Source organism: Mustela lutreola, chromosome 11 (assembly GCF_030435805.1).
Source record: "Mustela lutreola isolate mMusLut2 chromosome 11, mMusLut2.pri, whole genome shotgun sequence".
NCBI lineage: Eukaryota > Metazoa > Chordata > Mammalia > Carnivora > Mustelidae > Mustela > Mustela lutreola.
This window is the reverse complement of record NC_081300.1, coordinates 2,974,031-2,990,055: the sequence shown is the minus strand read 5'-3', so window position 1 is coordinate 2,990,055 and position 16,025 is coordinate 2,974,031.

The following is a 16,025-nucleotide window of genomic DNA, read 5'->3' as shown; positions in this document are numbered from 1 at the left end:
CACACAGACCACGCGGGCAAGGTGGGGAGGGCCGGTGCGCCAATGAATGAGCAGCAGCCCCTCCTCTGCTCCGAGTAAGCTTCTTGATGGGAGGCGGTGTCAGAGGCCCTGCGAACAAGACTAGACTGCTCCTGGCAGACTAGTCCGATTTTCAGTTAACTCAATTATTGAAGAGGAAGTGGGTCATTCCCTTCCTCACAATGACCTTTCTACCAAGAACCCGGTTTCATTTTCTAACTGTTTTAAAATTACTATAATTTTACAAAATGAGCCATGGTTTCCTTAGAAAAGCTCCAAGACAGATAAAAGCAAAAAGTCCACTTTTAACTATTTACTGTTTTGTCACCAAGCAGCTAAAAACCCATTTTGATGTATTCTTGTCTACTGTATTTTAATCTATTAATATTGAACAGCTGAGTTCTGTGGTCAGCAGGAAACATTAGAGATCAAGCTCCGAGTTCAAGTGTAACCGGAATGTCTGGGTCCCTGGGCAAAAGCCCCTTAACTCCTCGGTCTGCAAAAAGAAAGCCCTGCTCACAGGGCTTGTAAGAAGATTAACCAATTAATAATAGCTGAGTTCTAAAAAATAGTAATAATAATAATAATAATAATAGCTGAGTTCTTTGAGAGCGTAAGGTGCTAGGCAAAAGCTAAGTAGTGTTATTGTTAATGTTTCAGTTGAAACTAGAGCTTGCAGGGATCATAATTTTTAATGTAAGAACGTGACGAATATTCCACAATCAATCCTTCATTTCAATATCATTTAAATCACAGCGTATGTATCTGAATATTTTCATGCTATTATAAAATAAATTTCTTGCTTTCTTACTAAAGGGAGGACTAGCTAATATAAACACATAGAAAAGAAGAAAAAGAATAATTTCAGGGGTTTACTCAAGTCTAGAAAGCCTTGGGGACAGTTAGTTCTGTCCATGTAATTTCATTTGGATTGATCAAATTCTGGGCAAAAAAGAAAAAGATAATAATAATGTTTTATTTAAAAACTCCCTTAGGGGCTCCTGGGTGGCTCAATAGGTTAACCCTCTGCCTTCGGCTTGGGTCATGATCTCAGGGTCTTGGGATCGAGGCCCGCATCGGGCTCTCTGCTCAGCAGGGAGCCTGCTTCCCCCTCTCTTTCTGTCTGCTTCTCTGCCTACTTGTGATCTCTGTCTGTCAAATGAATAAATAAAATCTTAAAAAAAAAAAAAAAACCTTCCTTAAATTTGAAACTATAAAACTTCTAGAAGAAAACATAGGGAAAAAACACCTTGACTTCAGCCTTGATAACAATTTTTTCGGTTTGACACCAAAAACACAAGCAACACTGACAGAAATCAATGCATAGGATCACATCAAGGTAAAAGCTTCTGTACAGCAAAGGAAACCATCAACAAAATGAAAGGACAGCTTATAGGATGGAAGAAGATATTTGCAAATCCTATATCTTATAAGGGGTTAAGATCTAAAATACACAAGGAACCCATACAACTCAATAGCAAATAAGTAAATAAATTTTAATTTTAAAATGAGCAAAGCACCTGATTTCCAAAGACATAAAAACATCCAAGGTACATGAAGAGATGTTCAGCATCACTAATCATCAAAGAAATGCAAATTTAAAAAACACAATAAGATATCACCTTCTACATGTTAGAACAGCTATTATACAAGCCAAGAGATCACTAGTGTTATGAGGAAGTCGGGGGAAATGAAACCTGTGCACTTTTGGTGGGGATACAAATCGATGCAGCCACTGTGAAAACAGTGTGGAAGTTCTTCATAAAAACAGAGCTAGCACGGGACCCAGCAACTCCGACTCTGGGCATTTACCAAAAGAAAAGAAATCAGTATCTGGAAGAGATACCTGTATTTTCATATTCATTGAAACATTATTTATCATAACCAACACATGAAAGCAACCTAAGTGTCCACTGATGGATGAATAGATAAACAAAATATGAATATATATACATAAAATGAATATATATTCATTTATGGGAAAAGAAGTCCTACTATTTGCAACAACATGCGTGAAACATGAGGGCATTATTCTAAGCCGAAAAAAGTCGGACAAGAATATTTAATGTATTTCTCTAAAAACAAATGTTCGTTCTACCTTATCGGCAGAATTAAAAATAGCTGAACTCTCAGTAATGGAGAGTAGAATGGTGATTGCCAGGAGGTCCGGGAGACAGGGAGATGTTGGTCCAAGTGTTCAGACTTTCAGCGATAAGTCGGGTTTGCTCCAAGGATCTAGCCCCCAGCATGGACCGTAATTAGCAATACTGTGTTGTCTTCTTAAAAGTTGTTCTGAGAGTAGATCCGAAGCATTCTCACAGAGCAATGACAAGAACTAAAGGGTAATTATGGGATGTGAAAGATGTGTTGATTAAATTAATTTTGGTAATCATGTCGCAATATGGGTGTGTAACAAGTCATCACGGTGTACACTTTAAACCTACACAATGTCATATGTCAGTTACATCTCAGGAGGGCTGGAAAAAGCTAATAAGAGTCAAGAGACTTCCAATATAATAAACACAGCTTTTACTGACTCTTGAATATTCTGAAGTTGTTTTCTATATTATTTACTTACAAATCACACTGTACTTCATCATACATACTTACATATAAAACATGTAAACTATGTTAAGCATAAATAAAATAATACACATATAAAGCAGATAAAAATAAATAAAATAAAAATTAAAAACTAAACATAAATAAAATAATATACATATAAAATAATATTTATATTATTAAAAACAAAATTATATTCAAAATTAAAAGTATATAAACATCGGTAAGAAGAGAAACATGTAAGAGAAGAAAAGCTCTGTTTCTTACTTCAGGGATGTATACTTGCAGTACCATTTGTATGTCAATTTATATTTTACAGAGTACTTTTCAAAAAATCTCATTTCATCATACATTGCATTCATCTGAGAGCCTCTTAGCAACCAGGTAAAAGAAATAATTAGTTTATATAATATAGTCTTACCTAAAGAAAGGGAGCTTACAGATTTTCTTGGACTATTTCCTGAGAGAATACATTACTTGGATTTTCCATCAATGACTTCTAGGTACATCTAGTTTTCATCATTATTAGTATTTTGTAAAATAACAGGAATTTTCTTTGTGTGGACTTTTGCGACTTCATTTCCATACGCATGCAGAGCTGCTATCTCAAAATCCCAATTCACTGTTGACAAGCCTTCGAGAACATAAGCTCACGCGGTCCAGGCAAACTTAAGAGCATACCTCAAACTGCTCTCATCATGTTGAATGCTAATCCCAAGAGTTATGGACATGGCATGTGCTTGCGTGCGTGTGTTATGTGTAGTATATGCAAGTGTGCTTCCATTTGCGTTCCAATCAACGAGGTGTGCAGCTTTACAATTAGGAATATTGAAATTCAGGCTCTGAACATGGAAGTAAATCGCAGCTATTACAAACAATTTAAAACCACAGGCAAACAAGAGTGCAGCTTTCACCTGTCTTTAACGGAGCTGTGAGATACAAAAGAAAGGAACTAAGTGTTTCTGACAAGTCACCGGGGCTTACAGACATTTTCTCACTTAATCTCCTCAATGATGCTTCACCAGTGAGGAGACCAGGGTTTGGGGAGGGTCAGCTACCCCGTGTCCACGCGGCCCATTCTCCACAAGCTGGCTTGCTCCGTGAGGTCACACACGCACTAGACTTCTTTTTCCCTTTTGTTTGAAATAAAACCACATTCATTAGATCCCAAGATCAATATTGTCTCAAGTGTAGATCTCAATCTATGGCTTTATCCTTTTCAAACAAAACTCCCAGGTCCACTTCTTACATGATCAGAACCTCCTCCTCTTTGCTCACAGGGAAAAATTCAGATATCCTTTTATGGCTTGTATCATTGCCTTCACAGAAGAGCAAATAGTCTTCACATCAATTACATTCACTACATCAGAAAACAGAATATGCTTGATTTTGTCCTTTAGACATAACCTAATGACAGACCAATATTGAAAGTAAGCGATTGCCTGAAGTCCATTTCAATTCACAGCATCCAATATGTCTAGTATAAAATAATAAAGTGTTCCTAGAAATATTAGAAGAAACACCATTATTTAATTACCATAAGGCCTTCCGGGACAGATATAAAACGTGATTTACGTGGATGAGCAGGGGGTGGGTTACGGACGGAACAGGCCTTACACAGATGAAACATGAGATGCGGAGAAAAAGGAAGGACATTGAGGATAAGCCGCAAAACGAGAGACAAAATGTCAACACAAGTAAAATAATAAAATGGGGGGAAAAGTCTATGGTGACATTGTGTATTATTGAGGCGGAAGCAAAGTGCTAAAACATCAGGGGCCAACAGCACTTCAGACATTACATAAAGTGATCTTTTGCCAAAGCCAACAGGGAAAGAGATCATGGAATAAACTTCTTAATTTTTGTTGCTCATAAGACGGCATATTCTTTTTGGTGGGTCGGATTAGTATGGCGAGTGTTTTCGTTGTAAAAGGCAGTGGGTCCGTGAAAGCGTGTTGATCGACATGGCTGGAAAGGGCGGGCAGGTAGCCAGAATGTGTTTAGTGAGAGACTGGCAAAGAGAGAAACTAAGTAAGAAACATGCATAGTAGGCGTTGGTAATCAAGTAACGAAGCTGCAAGAGGAGCCAAGTCTTATCAAACATCAGTTGTGTTACTCTGAAGTTTCAGACTTATTCCTCAGAAACACAAAGAGCAGGAGACAGAGATGCGAGATCAGTCGCAAAACAATGGAGCGGATTTCAAGGCACGACGCGATTCCATACATAGATCTATCTTAGTAAATTCACTTAGAAAGTGCTTCAAAACACTATGAAATAATTCGTGCAGTGGGTGAGATCACGCCCTCTCTCTGCAAATGGTGGCTTCTTTCCCTGTGATGGCTTGAACCTCAGCACAGAGGTTTTAAGGAATTCTTCGATTCATTGCAAAGTTTAGGCTTTGGACAAGCTTGTACCTTCTTTATTCCCCCGGTCCAAAAAACATAGGGCTTATTCTATTTGAATTAGTATAAACAACTTAAGTAAAATAAAATTTAAATAATTTTAAGTATATATAAATGGTCTTCATAAATATGAAATAAGAAACTTTAAAAATTATAGAGAAAAGTGACCACTTACCCATCAGAGGACACCGTTATCTTAAGACTTGAGAGTGAGGTTTGCATCTCGCTCTCATTCCGTGACAACTGGGGATAAGCATGGACCTGGCTCTGAGTTGTCTCCGCTCCAGGATCTGGATGACCATAGTAGCTGTGAGGAATATTGCTGGATGCAGGAGACCCTGCCGTGGACTCAGATGATCCGTGCATGAGCCACTAGGCCAAGCAGCAGCAGCCTGGCAGTCAGGGAACAGCAGCCACCACAGGTGAGGCATCCAACAGCTGTTGGTCCCGTGGCATGGGGACCAGTGGGACAATTCGATCGTAGCAGGCAGTAGGTCTACTTAGCAACTTTGATGAAGTCAGGGATGCTCCCACCAATGTGGCAAAGCATGTCAGTTTGGAAGCTAGAGCTGTCCTCCGAAGGTTGAAGAATGTCTAGCCATGTGAACTTGGGAGCTAGAAATGCACATGGAAAAAAAAAAAAAAAACGAGTTTAGTATTTTTCAAATCTTCCCACATGGTAAGATACTCCCAGAGACATTTTGGTGAGTGAGAACAGTCCTACGGAGTAGAAAGTATCAGAAAAATGAGCAAGGGGGGGTGAGACGTCACTTCCGCAGACCCCTCACTCGCAGGCAGTAGGGTAGGGGGGTTTTGTAAAGACCCAGAAGGGAAAACGCTGAAAACGACGAGTTGACATGAATGCATGTTACCTCTTATGTGCCGGTCTGTTCTCGAAGGATCTGAAACTTAAGACGACATTGCATGAGTAAATACTTGCAATGATCTGTGGATACAGCTCAGGGTGCATTCCCTGGCATGGCGGCCCAGCCCCACAGATGCTGCCTCCAGCTTGCCCGAACCCTGGCACTGAAATCTCCTGGAACCCCCAGTTTCTCAGTCTTGCCTCCATGAACTCAAGCCAAAGGGCTCTCCCATTGTCCACCTGCACCATCCACTCCTGCCGATCTTTTAGGCTCTGCGGGAATGAGCTATGCATTCCGCTGTGTCTCATCCTATGACCACCCACCAAGGTGGCCACTCCCTCCCCCAGGGGCATCTGTTCAGGCGCCTGTGCATGGGTTTTGTCTCTCCAGCTGTAAGCTTCTTGAAAATATAGTCTTTAATCCTAGCAAAGGGTCTTGCTCCTTAAAAATCATTGATCAGAATGAAATAGAAAAACAAAATAAACCACATCAATGAAAATAAGAGAAAGCCCCAAAACAGAACTCAGTATGTATGAGAATTTTGTATTTGACAAAAACATCAATGCAAAACAATGACAAAAACAGGTACTATTTGGCAAATGATTAGCAAGTTGAGGGAAAAGTGCAGAAATAGCTCCCTCTCACAGACACCAGAATAAATTCTGAGTAGACCAAATTATTAAGTGAGAAAAAAAAACCCAAATAGAGAAGAAAATACATACAAAAATAACTACATGATCTCTGATTAGAAAATAAATTTCCATGCATAACATTTAGGAAAGAAATCACAAACTCTTACTAAATTTGATTACAAAAAGTAATATAAAACTTTTTTTATATTCCATAAATTTAATAAATAAAATTTAATTTTGTCTCTTAGGCAAATAACAGGGAGGAAATTATTTTATAAATACATTATATATTTTTATACACATACATTCATGTATTTATATAAATGTTTATATTTTATATATTGATATACATACTTATGTTTTATAAATATAAAATATATATAAATACTTATATATAAATATATAACATACAAATGATGTGCATTTTTTGTGGTTATACTGATCATGATAAAAATATAAAAATAACCTAAATGTCCATAAGCAAGAATGAGTTACATAAGCTTTGACTATTGACCCAATGGAATATACTTATGATATGTTTATTGGGATAAGAAAAACTCATGTTAAAAATACGAAATGGAGAAAAGACTCAAAAAAGTATAGGAATATTTTAGCAAGCTCATTTTATAGAATCTTTATTGATATATCTATGTTCTTGTGTATTTCCAGTTTTTCCTGAAAGTGCAATTTTATAGGTAAGAAAATGTGTTTTAATTTTTTTAAATCAAAATAAATATTGGTTGAGGTTGAAAGAGAATTATTAAAATTTTTAACATTTAATCTTAACATTCTAATACACTCCCAAGTATCAGTACCATTTTTTTGACCATTACTTTTTAATTTTTGCAAAAGGAATATTTTAACTTTATTTTCTGTCTCATTCCTTAATTGGTATGATATTAACGTGCCAATTCATAGTGATCTAGCTAAAAACAAACCGACACATGTTGTTCCATTGCACATTCTGCAACGAGAGGGAAAGCTTGCCTTGACAAGCCTGCAAAATTTTCTTGGAATAAGGAAATCGTTTCGGGTGACTCATCTACCCAAGCGTGCTGGTTTGTTGTGGGTAATCCCTCCAGACGCCGCTTGAATGAAAGAGTGGCTCATGGCATCAACTCAGTAAATGACACTCCTGCATAAAAACCGGTAGAAAGGAAGCAAAGTAACACTTCTCAGTCCAGATCTGGAGAGATGAACCATTCCAGCAAACCCCATCCCTCAAGGAGCCTGCCTGTCGCTGAAGGTAGGGCTCCCACGTGCACACAAGATTCAGCCACAGCTGAAGTTGTTCCTATGCTCTTTAACGTCTCGGGAGGTGAGGCAAAAGGAAAATCCCAGTCCTTGTCGGAATCAACTAAAATAGCAACAAATACCATTTTCTCCACGTCGTGGTTCTGGAATTAGGGACGAAATTACTGTAGACTCACAGATGTTACTGGGGAGGTGGGACTCTTACGAATCCCTCCCTTAATCTGTGAAGACAGGTAACTCTATTTGCACTGAATCATGAGTCAAGGCGAATAGAGTCATGGAGTCTGAGGACGTCACGTACGGTCCCAGCCCTGTGCCGGGCCAAAAGACTGTGGGCAGGTCACCAACGCGCTTTCCTTCCCTCATCTGTGAAGGGGGCTGAGAAACCAACACTTCACAATGTGGGGTCTTTTCAAGCTCGAACTGAGAAAGAACAAGAAAAACAAAACCTTTTTGTAAACTGAGGAAAGCTCCTTGTATACTGTGAAATGTTTTACAAAGAAAGCGCTGTTAGGCCAAGTATGAACCCTGGAGCTTTGCCGCCTGCCCGGCGCCGTGCACTGGGGACGCAGTGATGGCTTCAGAGTCCAGCGATGCCTTGATTCATTTCAGAACAGCAGTAAGAAGACTGATGGCATCATCCGGGCCTGTCCAACACAAACAAGTTTTTGCATCATCTTGCCCATCGTCAAGACAGCTGCCACCTGCAGGACCAGCCCCTGACCTTCTGCTCTCGGGAGGTCCAGTTGGTATTGGAGGGCGATCTGTAATGCCCACTTCCTAATGATTCTGTGGCCATCTCAGGCCTGACCCAGAGAATCTCATCTGAAATTAGCAAGCATCTAATTGCTTTTTAATTTAAAGCAATTAGAACGAAGGGCGCCACCAACCACCATTTGTGAAGAACTATCACCATGAGAGTGACGGAAGGAGCACAGGTTGGGCATCTGTGCATCGCAAATGCTCCTCTGTGCAGAACCAGCCCGAAAAATGCCTGAGAATCAATGAGTTGGAAAGGAAAGTTATTAGAGCTGCCCACAGTAGTGTGTGGCCATAATTGTAATGGTTTCATTTTAAATGATGATTCCTTTGAGTTTTCTCTTCAGGAACTTGTCTTGTAACTTCATCACAACCCTTACAGTTACACAGAAGCTCAGAATACGGGACTATCCACTGGGTCTTGAAGCCCAGAAGAGGCACTATGTACAGAAAGGCAAAACCGGTCCTGGGTTTCTCCTCCCTGCCTGCTCCCTGGCCCGCCGTCCATCCTGCCTCACCCCTCCCCCTCCGTGTCCCTCCTGCCCCTCCCCCGTTCCTGCCTTCTTCCTCCCTCAGCTGGTCCTCTCCTTGTCCCTGCATTCAGCAAATACCCACAACTTACACGCCATGCTTGTGGGGATATAAAAATAGAGCAGAACTATCATATTTCTAAATATAACACAAAACCATAAGAAAAGAGAAGCACCAAATTTATTATGTGTTTTCCAGAAGCTTTCAGAAATCCTGTCTATGATATATATCAAGGAAAATAGACGGCAGTCTAGGGAATAGTGGAATTGGGGGCTTTTCCTAAACTAGAGGAGAGTGACCTCATTTAAGGCCAGCATGTACTTAAATTCTACCATTTGAAAAACATCTGTTCCCTAGATAACAGCAAAGAAAATCAAACATGATGGCCGGGTCCAGGGCTTGGTGTACGAGACACGGGAGTCGCTGTGGGTAGAACACAGCATCACGTACAATCTGTCAGTTGTAGCGGAGAACTCGTTTCCAATGCGCATGCTCCCGAGGGACAGGGATTTGCACAGGATTCCTTTTTTCTTCAACCAAGAGCTGCCTACGGGCCCCACGCACTGTGCTGCACCCTTTGGGGAGGTACCAGTGTGAGTAAGAGAAGGTCTCCGACTTCAGGAGGCTTATAGTCTGGCAGGGGAGAGAGAGAAAGAGAAGTTATCTTCTCACGGTGGCAAATGGCACAATGACAAGAAACACAAAGAAGCAGAAGCAAATCAGGGCTCAGAGCACAGAAACACAACCCCGGGAAAGGATGAAAATCTCTCACTGGCTTCTGGGACAAAACAGCGGGGGGATCAGGATTTTTAAAGGATGCGGCAGAAAAGCAGAACCATGGCTTTCAGGAAGGGCATAACAGAGATGGGCAGTGACAGCCCCCCCCCCCCCAACGTCTGTTCCAGCACAGGGTCCTGAAATGAAGACACGGATGGGGACACGGAGCCCCTAACCAGGGTTCAGGAGGGCAGGTGTAGGAGCGGAAGGAAGCAAGGCCAATTCTGCCAGCTGCAGCTGGCCCTCTCCGGCCACCAGGGGCCAAGTTACGTGTCCTGCATCCGGAGCCTTTCTCCCTGGATGCCTGGAGTGTGCAGCCCTGGTCATGGTGTGCAGCACTCTGAGGTCATCCCCAGAAGGTCAAAGTGACCTTGCGGATGCAGCAAAATCCTATTGTGAAATACATCACTGTACCTCTCCTTACAAGACACGCATTCCTTCCTGTTTTCCTTATCTTTTAACACTCCCGGTGTGACACGGTTTCCTGACATTTCTAGATCTACGGCCCCTGGGCAGCCCTTCACTGAGAACAATGGGTTGCCAAAGTCTTTCTTATTTTTATTTTGGCCAGGCTCCTCTTCTCCTCTTCTGGCCGATGGCAAAACTCTGCCCCCAACCAACCTGTCTCCCTCAGCGCGGGCATCCCTCAGTCAACGATTTGCCGTGTGGTCCTTATCTTCTGGAAATATGCACGTAGCCCGTTCATTTTAGCAGCGAACAATGAAGAAATTACAATTGTTTCCATTCACGCGCCGTTTAGTGAGGACAGCGTGCTCATGGCAGCGAAATCTAAAACTTTGCAGTTCCAGGAAAAGCTCCTACACACGGATAATTATATCCTGATTCAGAGGCTTTGCAGAAGAATAAAACAATATATACATCACTTTATTTTGTTTTGTTTTTCTTCCCGCATCCTAGAGAACTAAGGGGGAAATAATACGCCGGGAGGTATGAAAACCGAACGGATTGTGATGGTAATAGACGATTACATCATGCATTACCATAGCAACTAAACTTATAAAATAACAATTATGTTAGCAGAACTTATTTGAAATAGCTTTCTTGATAGTTGATATACAACCCCGGTGAAAAGATGAGACAGATAAATAGAAAGATTTGTTCTTTCAATTGAAGTTTGATTCACTATTTGTCTCTGTTCTTGATTTTTCCCCATTATAGTCTGAACTTCTTTGGAGGAAAGAAATATCCTTTTGTCTCTTTGATGGAATAAAAGCAATGCTTAAACCTTTCTCTCTACCTTTTTCTGTTTGGGAAAAGCTCTACCATTATTTACTTTACTCAAAGGGGAGAGGAGCACACATTCAGCGGTACAACATATGTAACAATAAGAAAATACCATGGGGAAGTATTTCCCCAGAACCAAAAAATAAAATGAAAATAAAGCGTCAGTGAAACCAGCTACAAAGTTCACTTCCATTGTGAAGGCATAAAATGGAAGAAGTTTGAATCTGTTCCTTGTGTAAGTTAGGTTTCATTTTTGTTCAAATCCACATTATGAAAGAAATGTAATGGAAAGAAACATAACATCTACCTTGTAGAATTGGAATATTTTATGCAAATCTACCTTGCAAGTACCTTGCTACAAAATCCTTCTTATTTTTGAAAAGATATTTGATGTTCTATACAATTAAATTATTCCTGGTAATTTAGTGACCCAATAGACCGGGTTTTTAGAGCCAACATTTTTCTTTCCTTTCTTTTCCTTTCTTTTCTACCCACCTTTCTTTCTTCCTTTCTCTCTCTCTCTCTTTTTTTCTCTTTCCTCCCTTTTTTCTTTATTTCAAGAAATGTGGAAAACATTAGCTAAAATTGTGTTGGTCTGTACAATTTTATTCCGTTAAAGACAGGTTTTATGATACATTTAGCCCTTTAAATGACACTAATAGTCTCTGGAGACACATGGGGTTTTTCCTCTAGTGCAACAATTAGGTCCATTTCAATGCTATTTGGATAAGTTGAAACAATTCAGTTACTGTATGTCTGCTCCCAGTACGTACTGTAAGCCCAGAGCGGAGCACCGGTTACCTAAACAATAAAGTTTTAGCTAACTTTAGAAATGTACCAAAAGGCTTGCTTTTTCCGTGTTTCCCTCTCTTATTTTGCTCTCATTTTGTAGAGAAGGGGAATAATCCTGAGACCTTCTGCGGGGTGGGCTGGTCAGGGGAGAAGCTCAGTAAGGAGCATTATTAATCACAATTGGGTTCTTTCCTTCTCCCTCTCTGGGGTTTGAAATGTGTTTCCCACTACAACCAAGAAAGTTTATTTGACTTTTTCCTTTTGTTTTGTTAATCAAGCAAGTTAGAATAAATACACAGGCATGATTAGACACACGCATTCTGCTTTTCAGGTGAAAACATATTTTGGAAGTTAAGAATCTGTTCAGAATATGTATTTGTATGTTGCCCCATTGAGTTCAATTTATAATCAAATTATTACTGACTGAAAAATAAGGAAGTCAGAGGAAACCATTTAGTGAATTCCAGATCTACACATTTGGCTTAGCTCATACTTTTCAGCTTAATCACTGGGAGAAAAGAAGCCCACAAGGGCTCCACTTCAGCAAAAGGTCCCTGGGTAATACTAGTCACCTCTTTCAGACATCTGATCTGCTGAAATTACCTTATTAAAAAAAATTGCTGGCAAAAGTTCTTTTTTTTTTTTTTTTTTTTAAACAGGGGCACGTGTTCTTTTTTCATTTTATAGGAAAAGAAATAGGGATTCTTAATAAAGCTGGAAAAATGATTTCAAGATTTTGGAGACTTGAAGCCATTATTGATGCATTATTGATGCATTATTGATCCCAAAGAAACTTCAAGGAGCAGCCAAAGAAAACAGCCACAAAAGAAATCAACCAAACGTGCAACCGTCGATGGAAGGCTGATCTTAACTGCTAATCCGATGGAGATCATGACAAACATTTTCATACATATTGCCTTTTTCACCATTTCTTCTTGAGTTCATTTACACAATAATGCTCGCAACATGACAGAGAATGTTGTCACTGCTCCTTTTGAGATCGAGCTTCAAGAGAACACCTGAATTTTCTTCAATTTTGGATACTGGACATACAGTGGTCTGTTAGTTTCATGTGTGCTGTGTGATTCAACAATTCTATGCGCTCCTCAGTGCTCCTCATGACGAGGCCGCTCAGGCCCCTTCACCTGTCTCACCCCCGGTCCCACCCACCTCCCTTCTGGCAGCCACCATTTTGTTCTCCGAATTTAAGGCTCATTTTTTGTTTGTCTCTTATTTTTCTTTGTTCATTTGCTTTGTTCCTTTATTTTCTTTGTTCATTTGCTTTGTTCCTTTGTTTTTCCTTCAGACAGTAAGAAGGCCAAACTGAGTAAACCTTTCTCCAGCCCATAGTGATCGCTATCCTTCCAAGGCTGTAGGATTGTTTTCACACCCACTTCTCTTCTGGCCACCGAGCATGGGAGAACTCACAACATCCCAGACTCCTGTTTCTTGAGGCCATGCAGCTCTCTGCTCGGATTTCCTTGTGTGCACCTGTATGTCCTGCCTCCCCAGGAAGATGACACCAACCTTAAGGGATGCGGCCATGCTTGGGTTGGCCCCTCTTGATGCCCAAAGAACCTACCATGGTGTTCAAAACTGTTGTGGGCCAGCATCAAGCCCTCGTGGGATTTGCGGGTTGATAGTCGTCCTCTACCATTGAGTACATATGAATGAAAAAAAGAAGAAAAAAGAAAAAAAACACGAGAGAAACCAAAGTAGTAAAAGTCTCACCATGGAGGCATGGGAAATGAAGTGATTTTTTTGCGAATCCAAAAAAGAAATGGAGTAAAGAATGATTTCTCTTTTCAATATTCTTTTTGTTGCTGTTACAGTAATACATGAGGATTTTCTTCAGGATTTGGATGGAGCAAGTTGAAGGTGTAAAACGTATCTTTGTGATAAAAATTAAAAGATGTATAGAGTTAGTGTTGAATAAACAGTCATTTCTTCTGTGAGTTTTCTGGTTCAAAACCATATAAAACATTTTTTGTTGTTGTTTCAAATGAGAGTTGTAAAGATAAATGAAAATGCCTTAAAGGAACTTTAAAGTAGTCAGAGCAGGCAATAGATTTTTTAATGCAATGCATTTTTAAGTAATTAATTTTTGTAAAATGCTTTCAAATTGTCCATGGGAATGCAATTTCTATAGTAAATGTAAAGTGGTAGGTTTGAGGCTTATACTAGGACTTTAATGCTCGAAGCCTGAATGCTCTCGTTCTGTTTCTTTCTCTCTGTAATTGGACAAAGAGAAAGTTCGTTTAGTGCCCAGACTAATATATTATAAGAGGAGATAGGGATCAATACAATTCCCAAACTAAATAACCTCGTGCTGCTGTTTTTATTCCTCTCGTCATTTACAAAACAAAATGCCTTCAATGTTTCTGTCCACATTTTTACTACATCCAAGCATCGCTAAGCCAGATAGTATTGTTAATATAATGATAATGGTTTCTTAAATTTCTCCTGGGTATTAGAATGCTAGAATACCATTTCATATGGTTAATTTTCCATCATAATCAGGTATCTCATCCCAGGTATCTTAAAATTAAATTTTTTTTATCAAATTCACCAAATAGTTGAACACATATGATAAGCCAGGAACCATGTAAAATGCTGAGAATTTAAAAAAATAATAATAAAATAAAATAACACAGTTTCTAATTTTGAGGAGCCATAGGATTTGGTTTTAATGTAGTTTATCTGTGATTTCTAATGAAGAAGATATAAGGAAAACACATATTGCATGGAGCACTGAGTGTGGTGCATAAACAATGAATTTTGGAACACTGAAAAATAACATAAAACATAAAATAAAATAAAGATATTGATCCAGTTTGAAAAACTTAATGATTCCAGGGAGTCATCAAAAAAAAAAGAAAGAAAGAAAGAAAGAAAGAAAGAAAGAAAGAAAAAAGTCTTTGTTACTTGTAATTTTATTTTTCTATGTATTATTTATCTCAAATTTCAAATTTAACCCTAAGCACTATGACAAATTCAAAATCAGAAGAAAGGGGTGAGGCCAAAGGCTTTCAAACAGTAGAGGTAAGTAACTTAGGTCAAGCAAAATCAAATTTTTTTTTTAAATTCTTACAAATTGAAGCTAAGATTTTTTCATCCTGGTGAGAAGAGCATGGGCTGTCAACTGAGCACTGCCTGGGTTCAAACCCTGACTGTGTGTCTCATGAGCTTAGGGACTCCAGGTAAGTCACTGCCTGTCGGAAGAACGACTTCCTCTTTGGTAAACATGGAGTCACATTCTGTGAAGGACCGAAGGATGCAAGGTTACAGAGCCCTTGGTCCGCATGAGCCAGTGAGTAGTGGTAACTGAACTTTATTAACCAGACGTAATCTAGCTCATTTTTGAGATAATGAAAATGAGAGAGTCATGAGGAAAGAATGTGGTAATGTGTGAGTATTTTAAATTCAAGAAGCTGGCAGGGTGAGCCGAAACTTCACGCTTCTGGGGGAACGTGCTAGTGGAAGGCGCGACGGTACTCGCTCATCGACCGTCAGATTAAAACAACTGTAAGGAATCATGGATTTCTGTTTATGGGTTCTGTGCATTTCAAGTAAGTGGTGTGACTTTGCTCTGAGGCAGGTCAAGACAGGAGCATCCGCCCACGCTGAGAACACGGCCCTGCTCCATGGGTTTCCAGACGTTGCCGCCCAACAGTTCTGAGTCAACCCCAGCCTCCTCTCGTTTCTCAGCTGTGCCTCTGGATGAAGTAGTTGATCTTTCTGAGTTTCTACTTCCTTAGAAATGGGGCGTCACTGAGTTATTATTATAACTTCATAAGATAATGCGTGCAGAGTGCTGAGCACAGAGCTTGGCCCAGACGAGCGGCCCACAAACGGCACCTGCTGGAATATTGATGCTCTGCTTATGTTGTTGATGCTGGTGATTGTGATGATGTTGCAAAGCAGACCTTCTAGGTGCAGAACAGCAAACATCTTTCCTTCCTTTAAATTATGGAAGCATCGCTCTTAGAAAAGTTGGCAAGACCACTTGACTCTCTCTAGAGAGGTTTCTCAGCTTTGTGGGGTATTGAAATGGATGTAACCTCGAGGATGCCCGAGACTAGAAACATTTATTTCCACATCCTTGACATTCTGCAATTATGAGCTTGAACTCTTTGCTGGTAAGCTGCCGCCTGATGGATATTTTAGCTTGAATATTAGGGGTAGG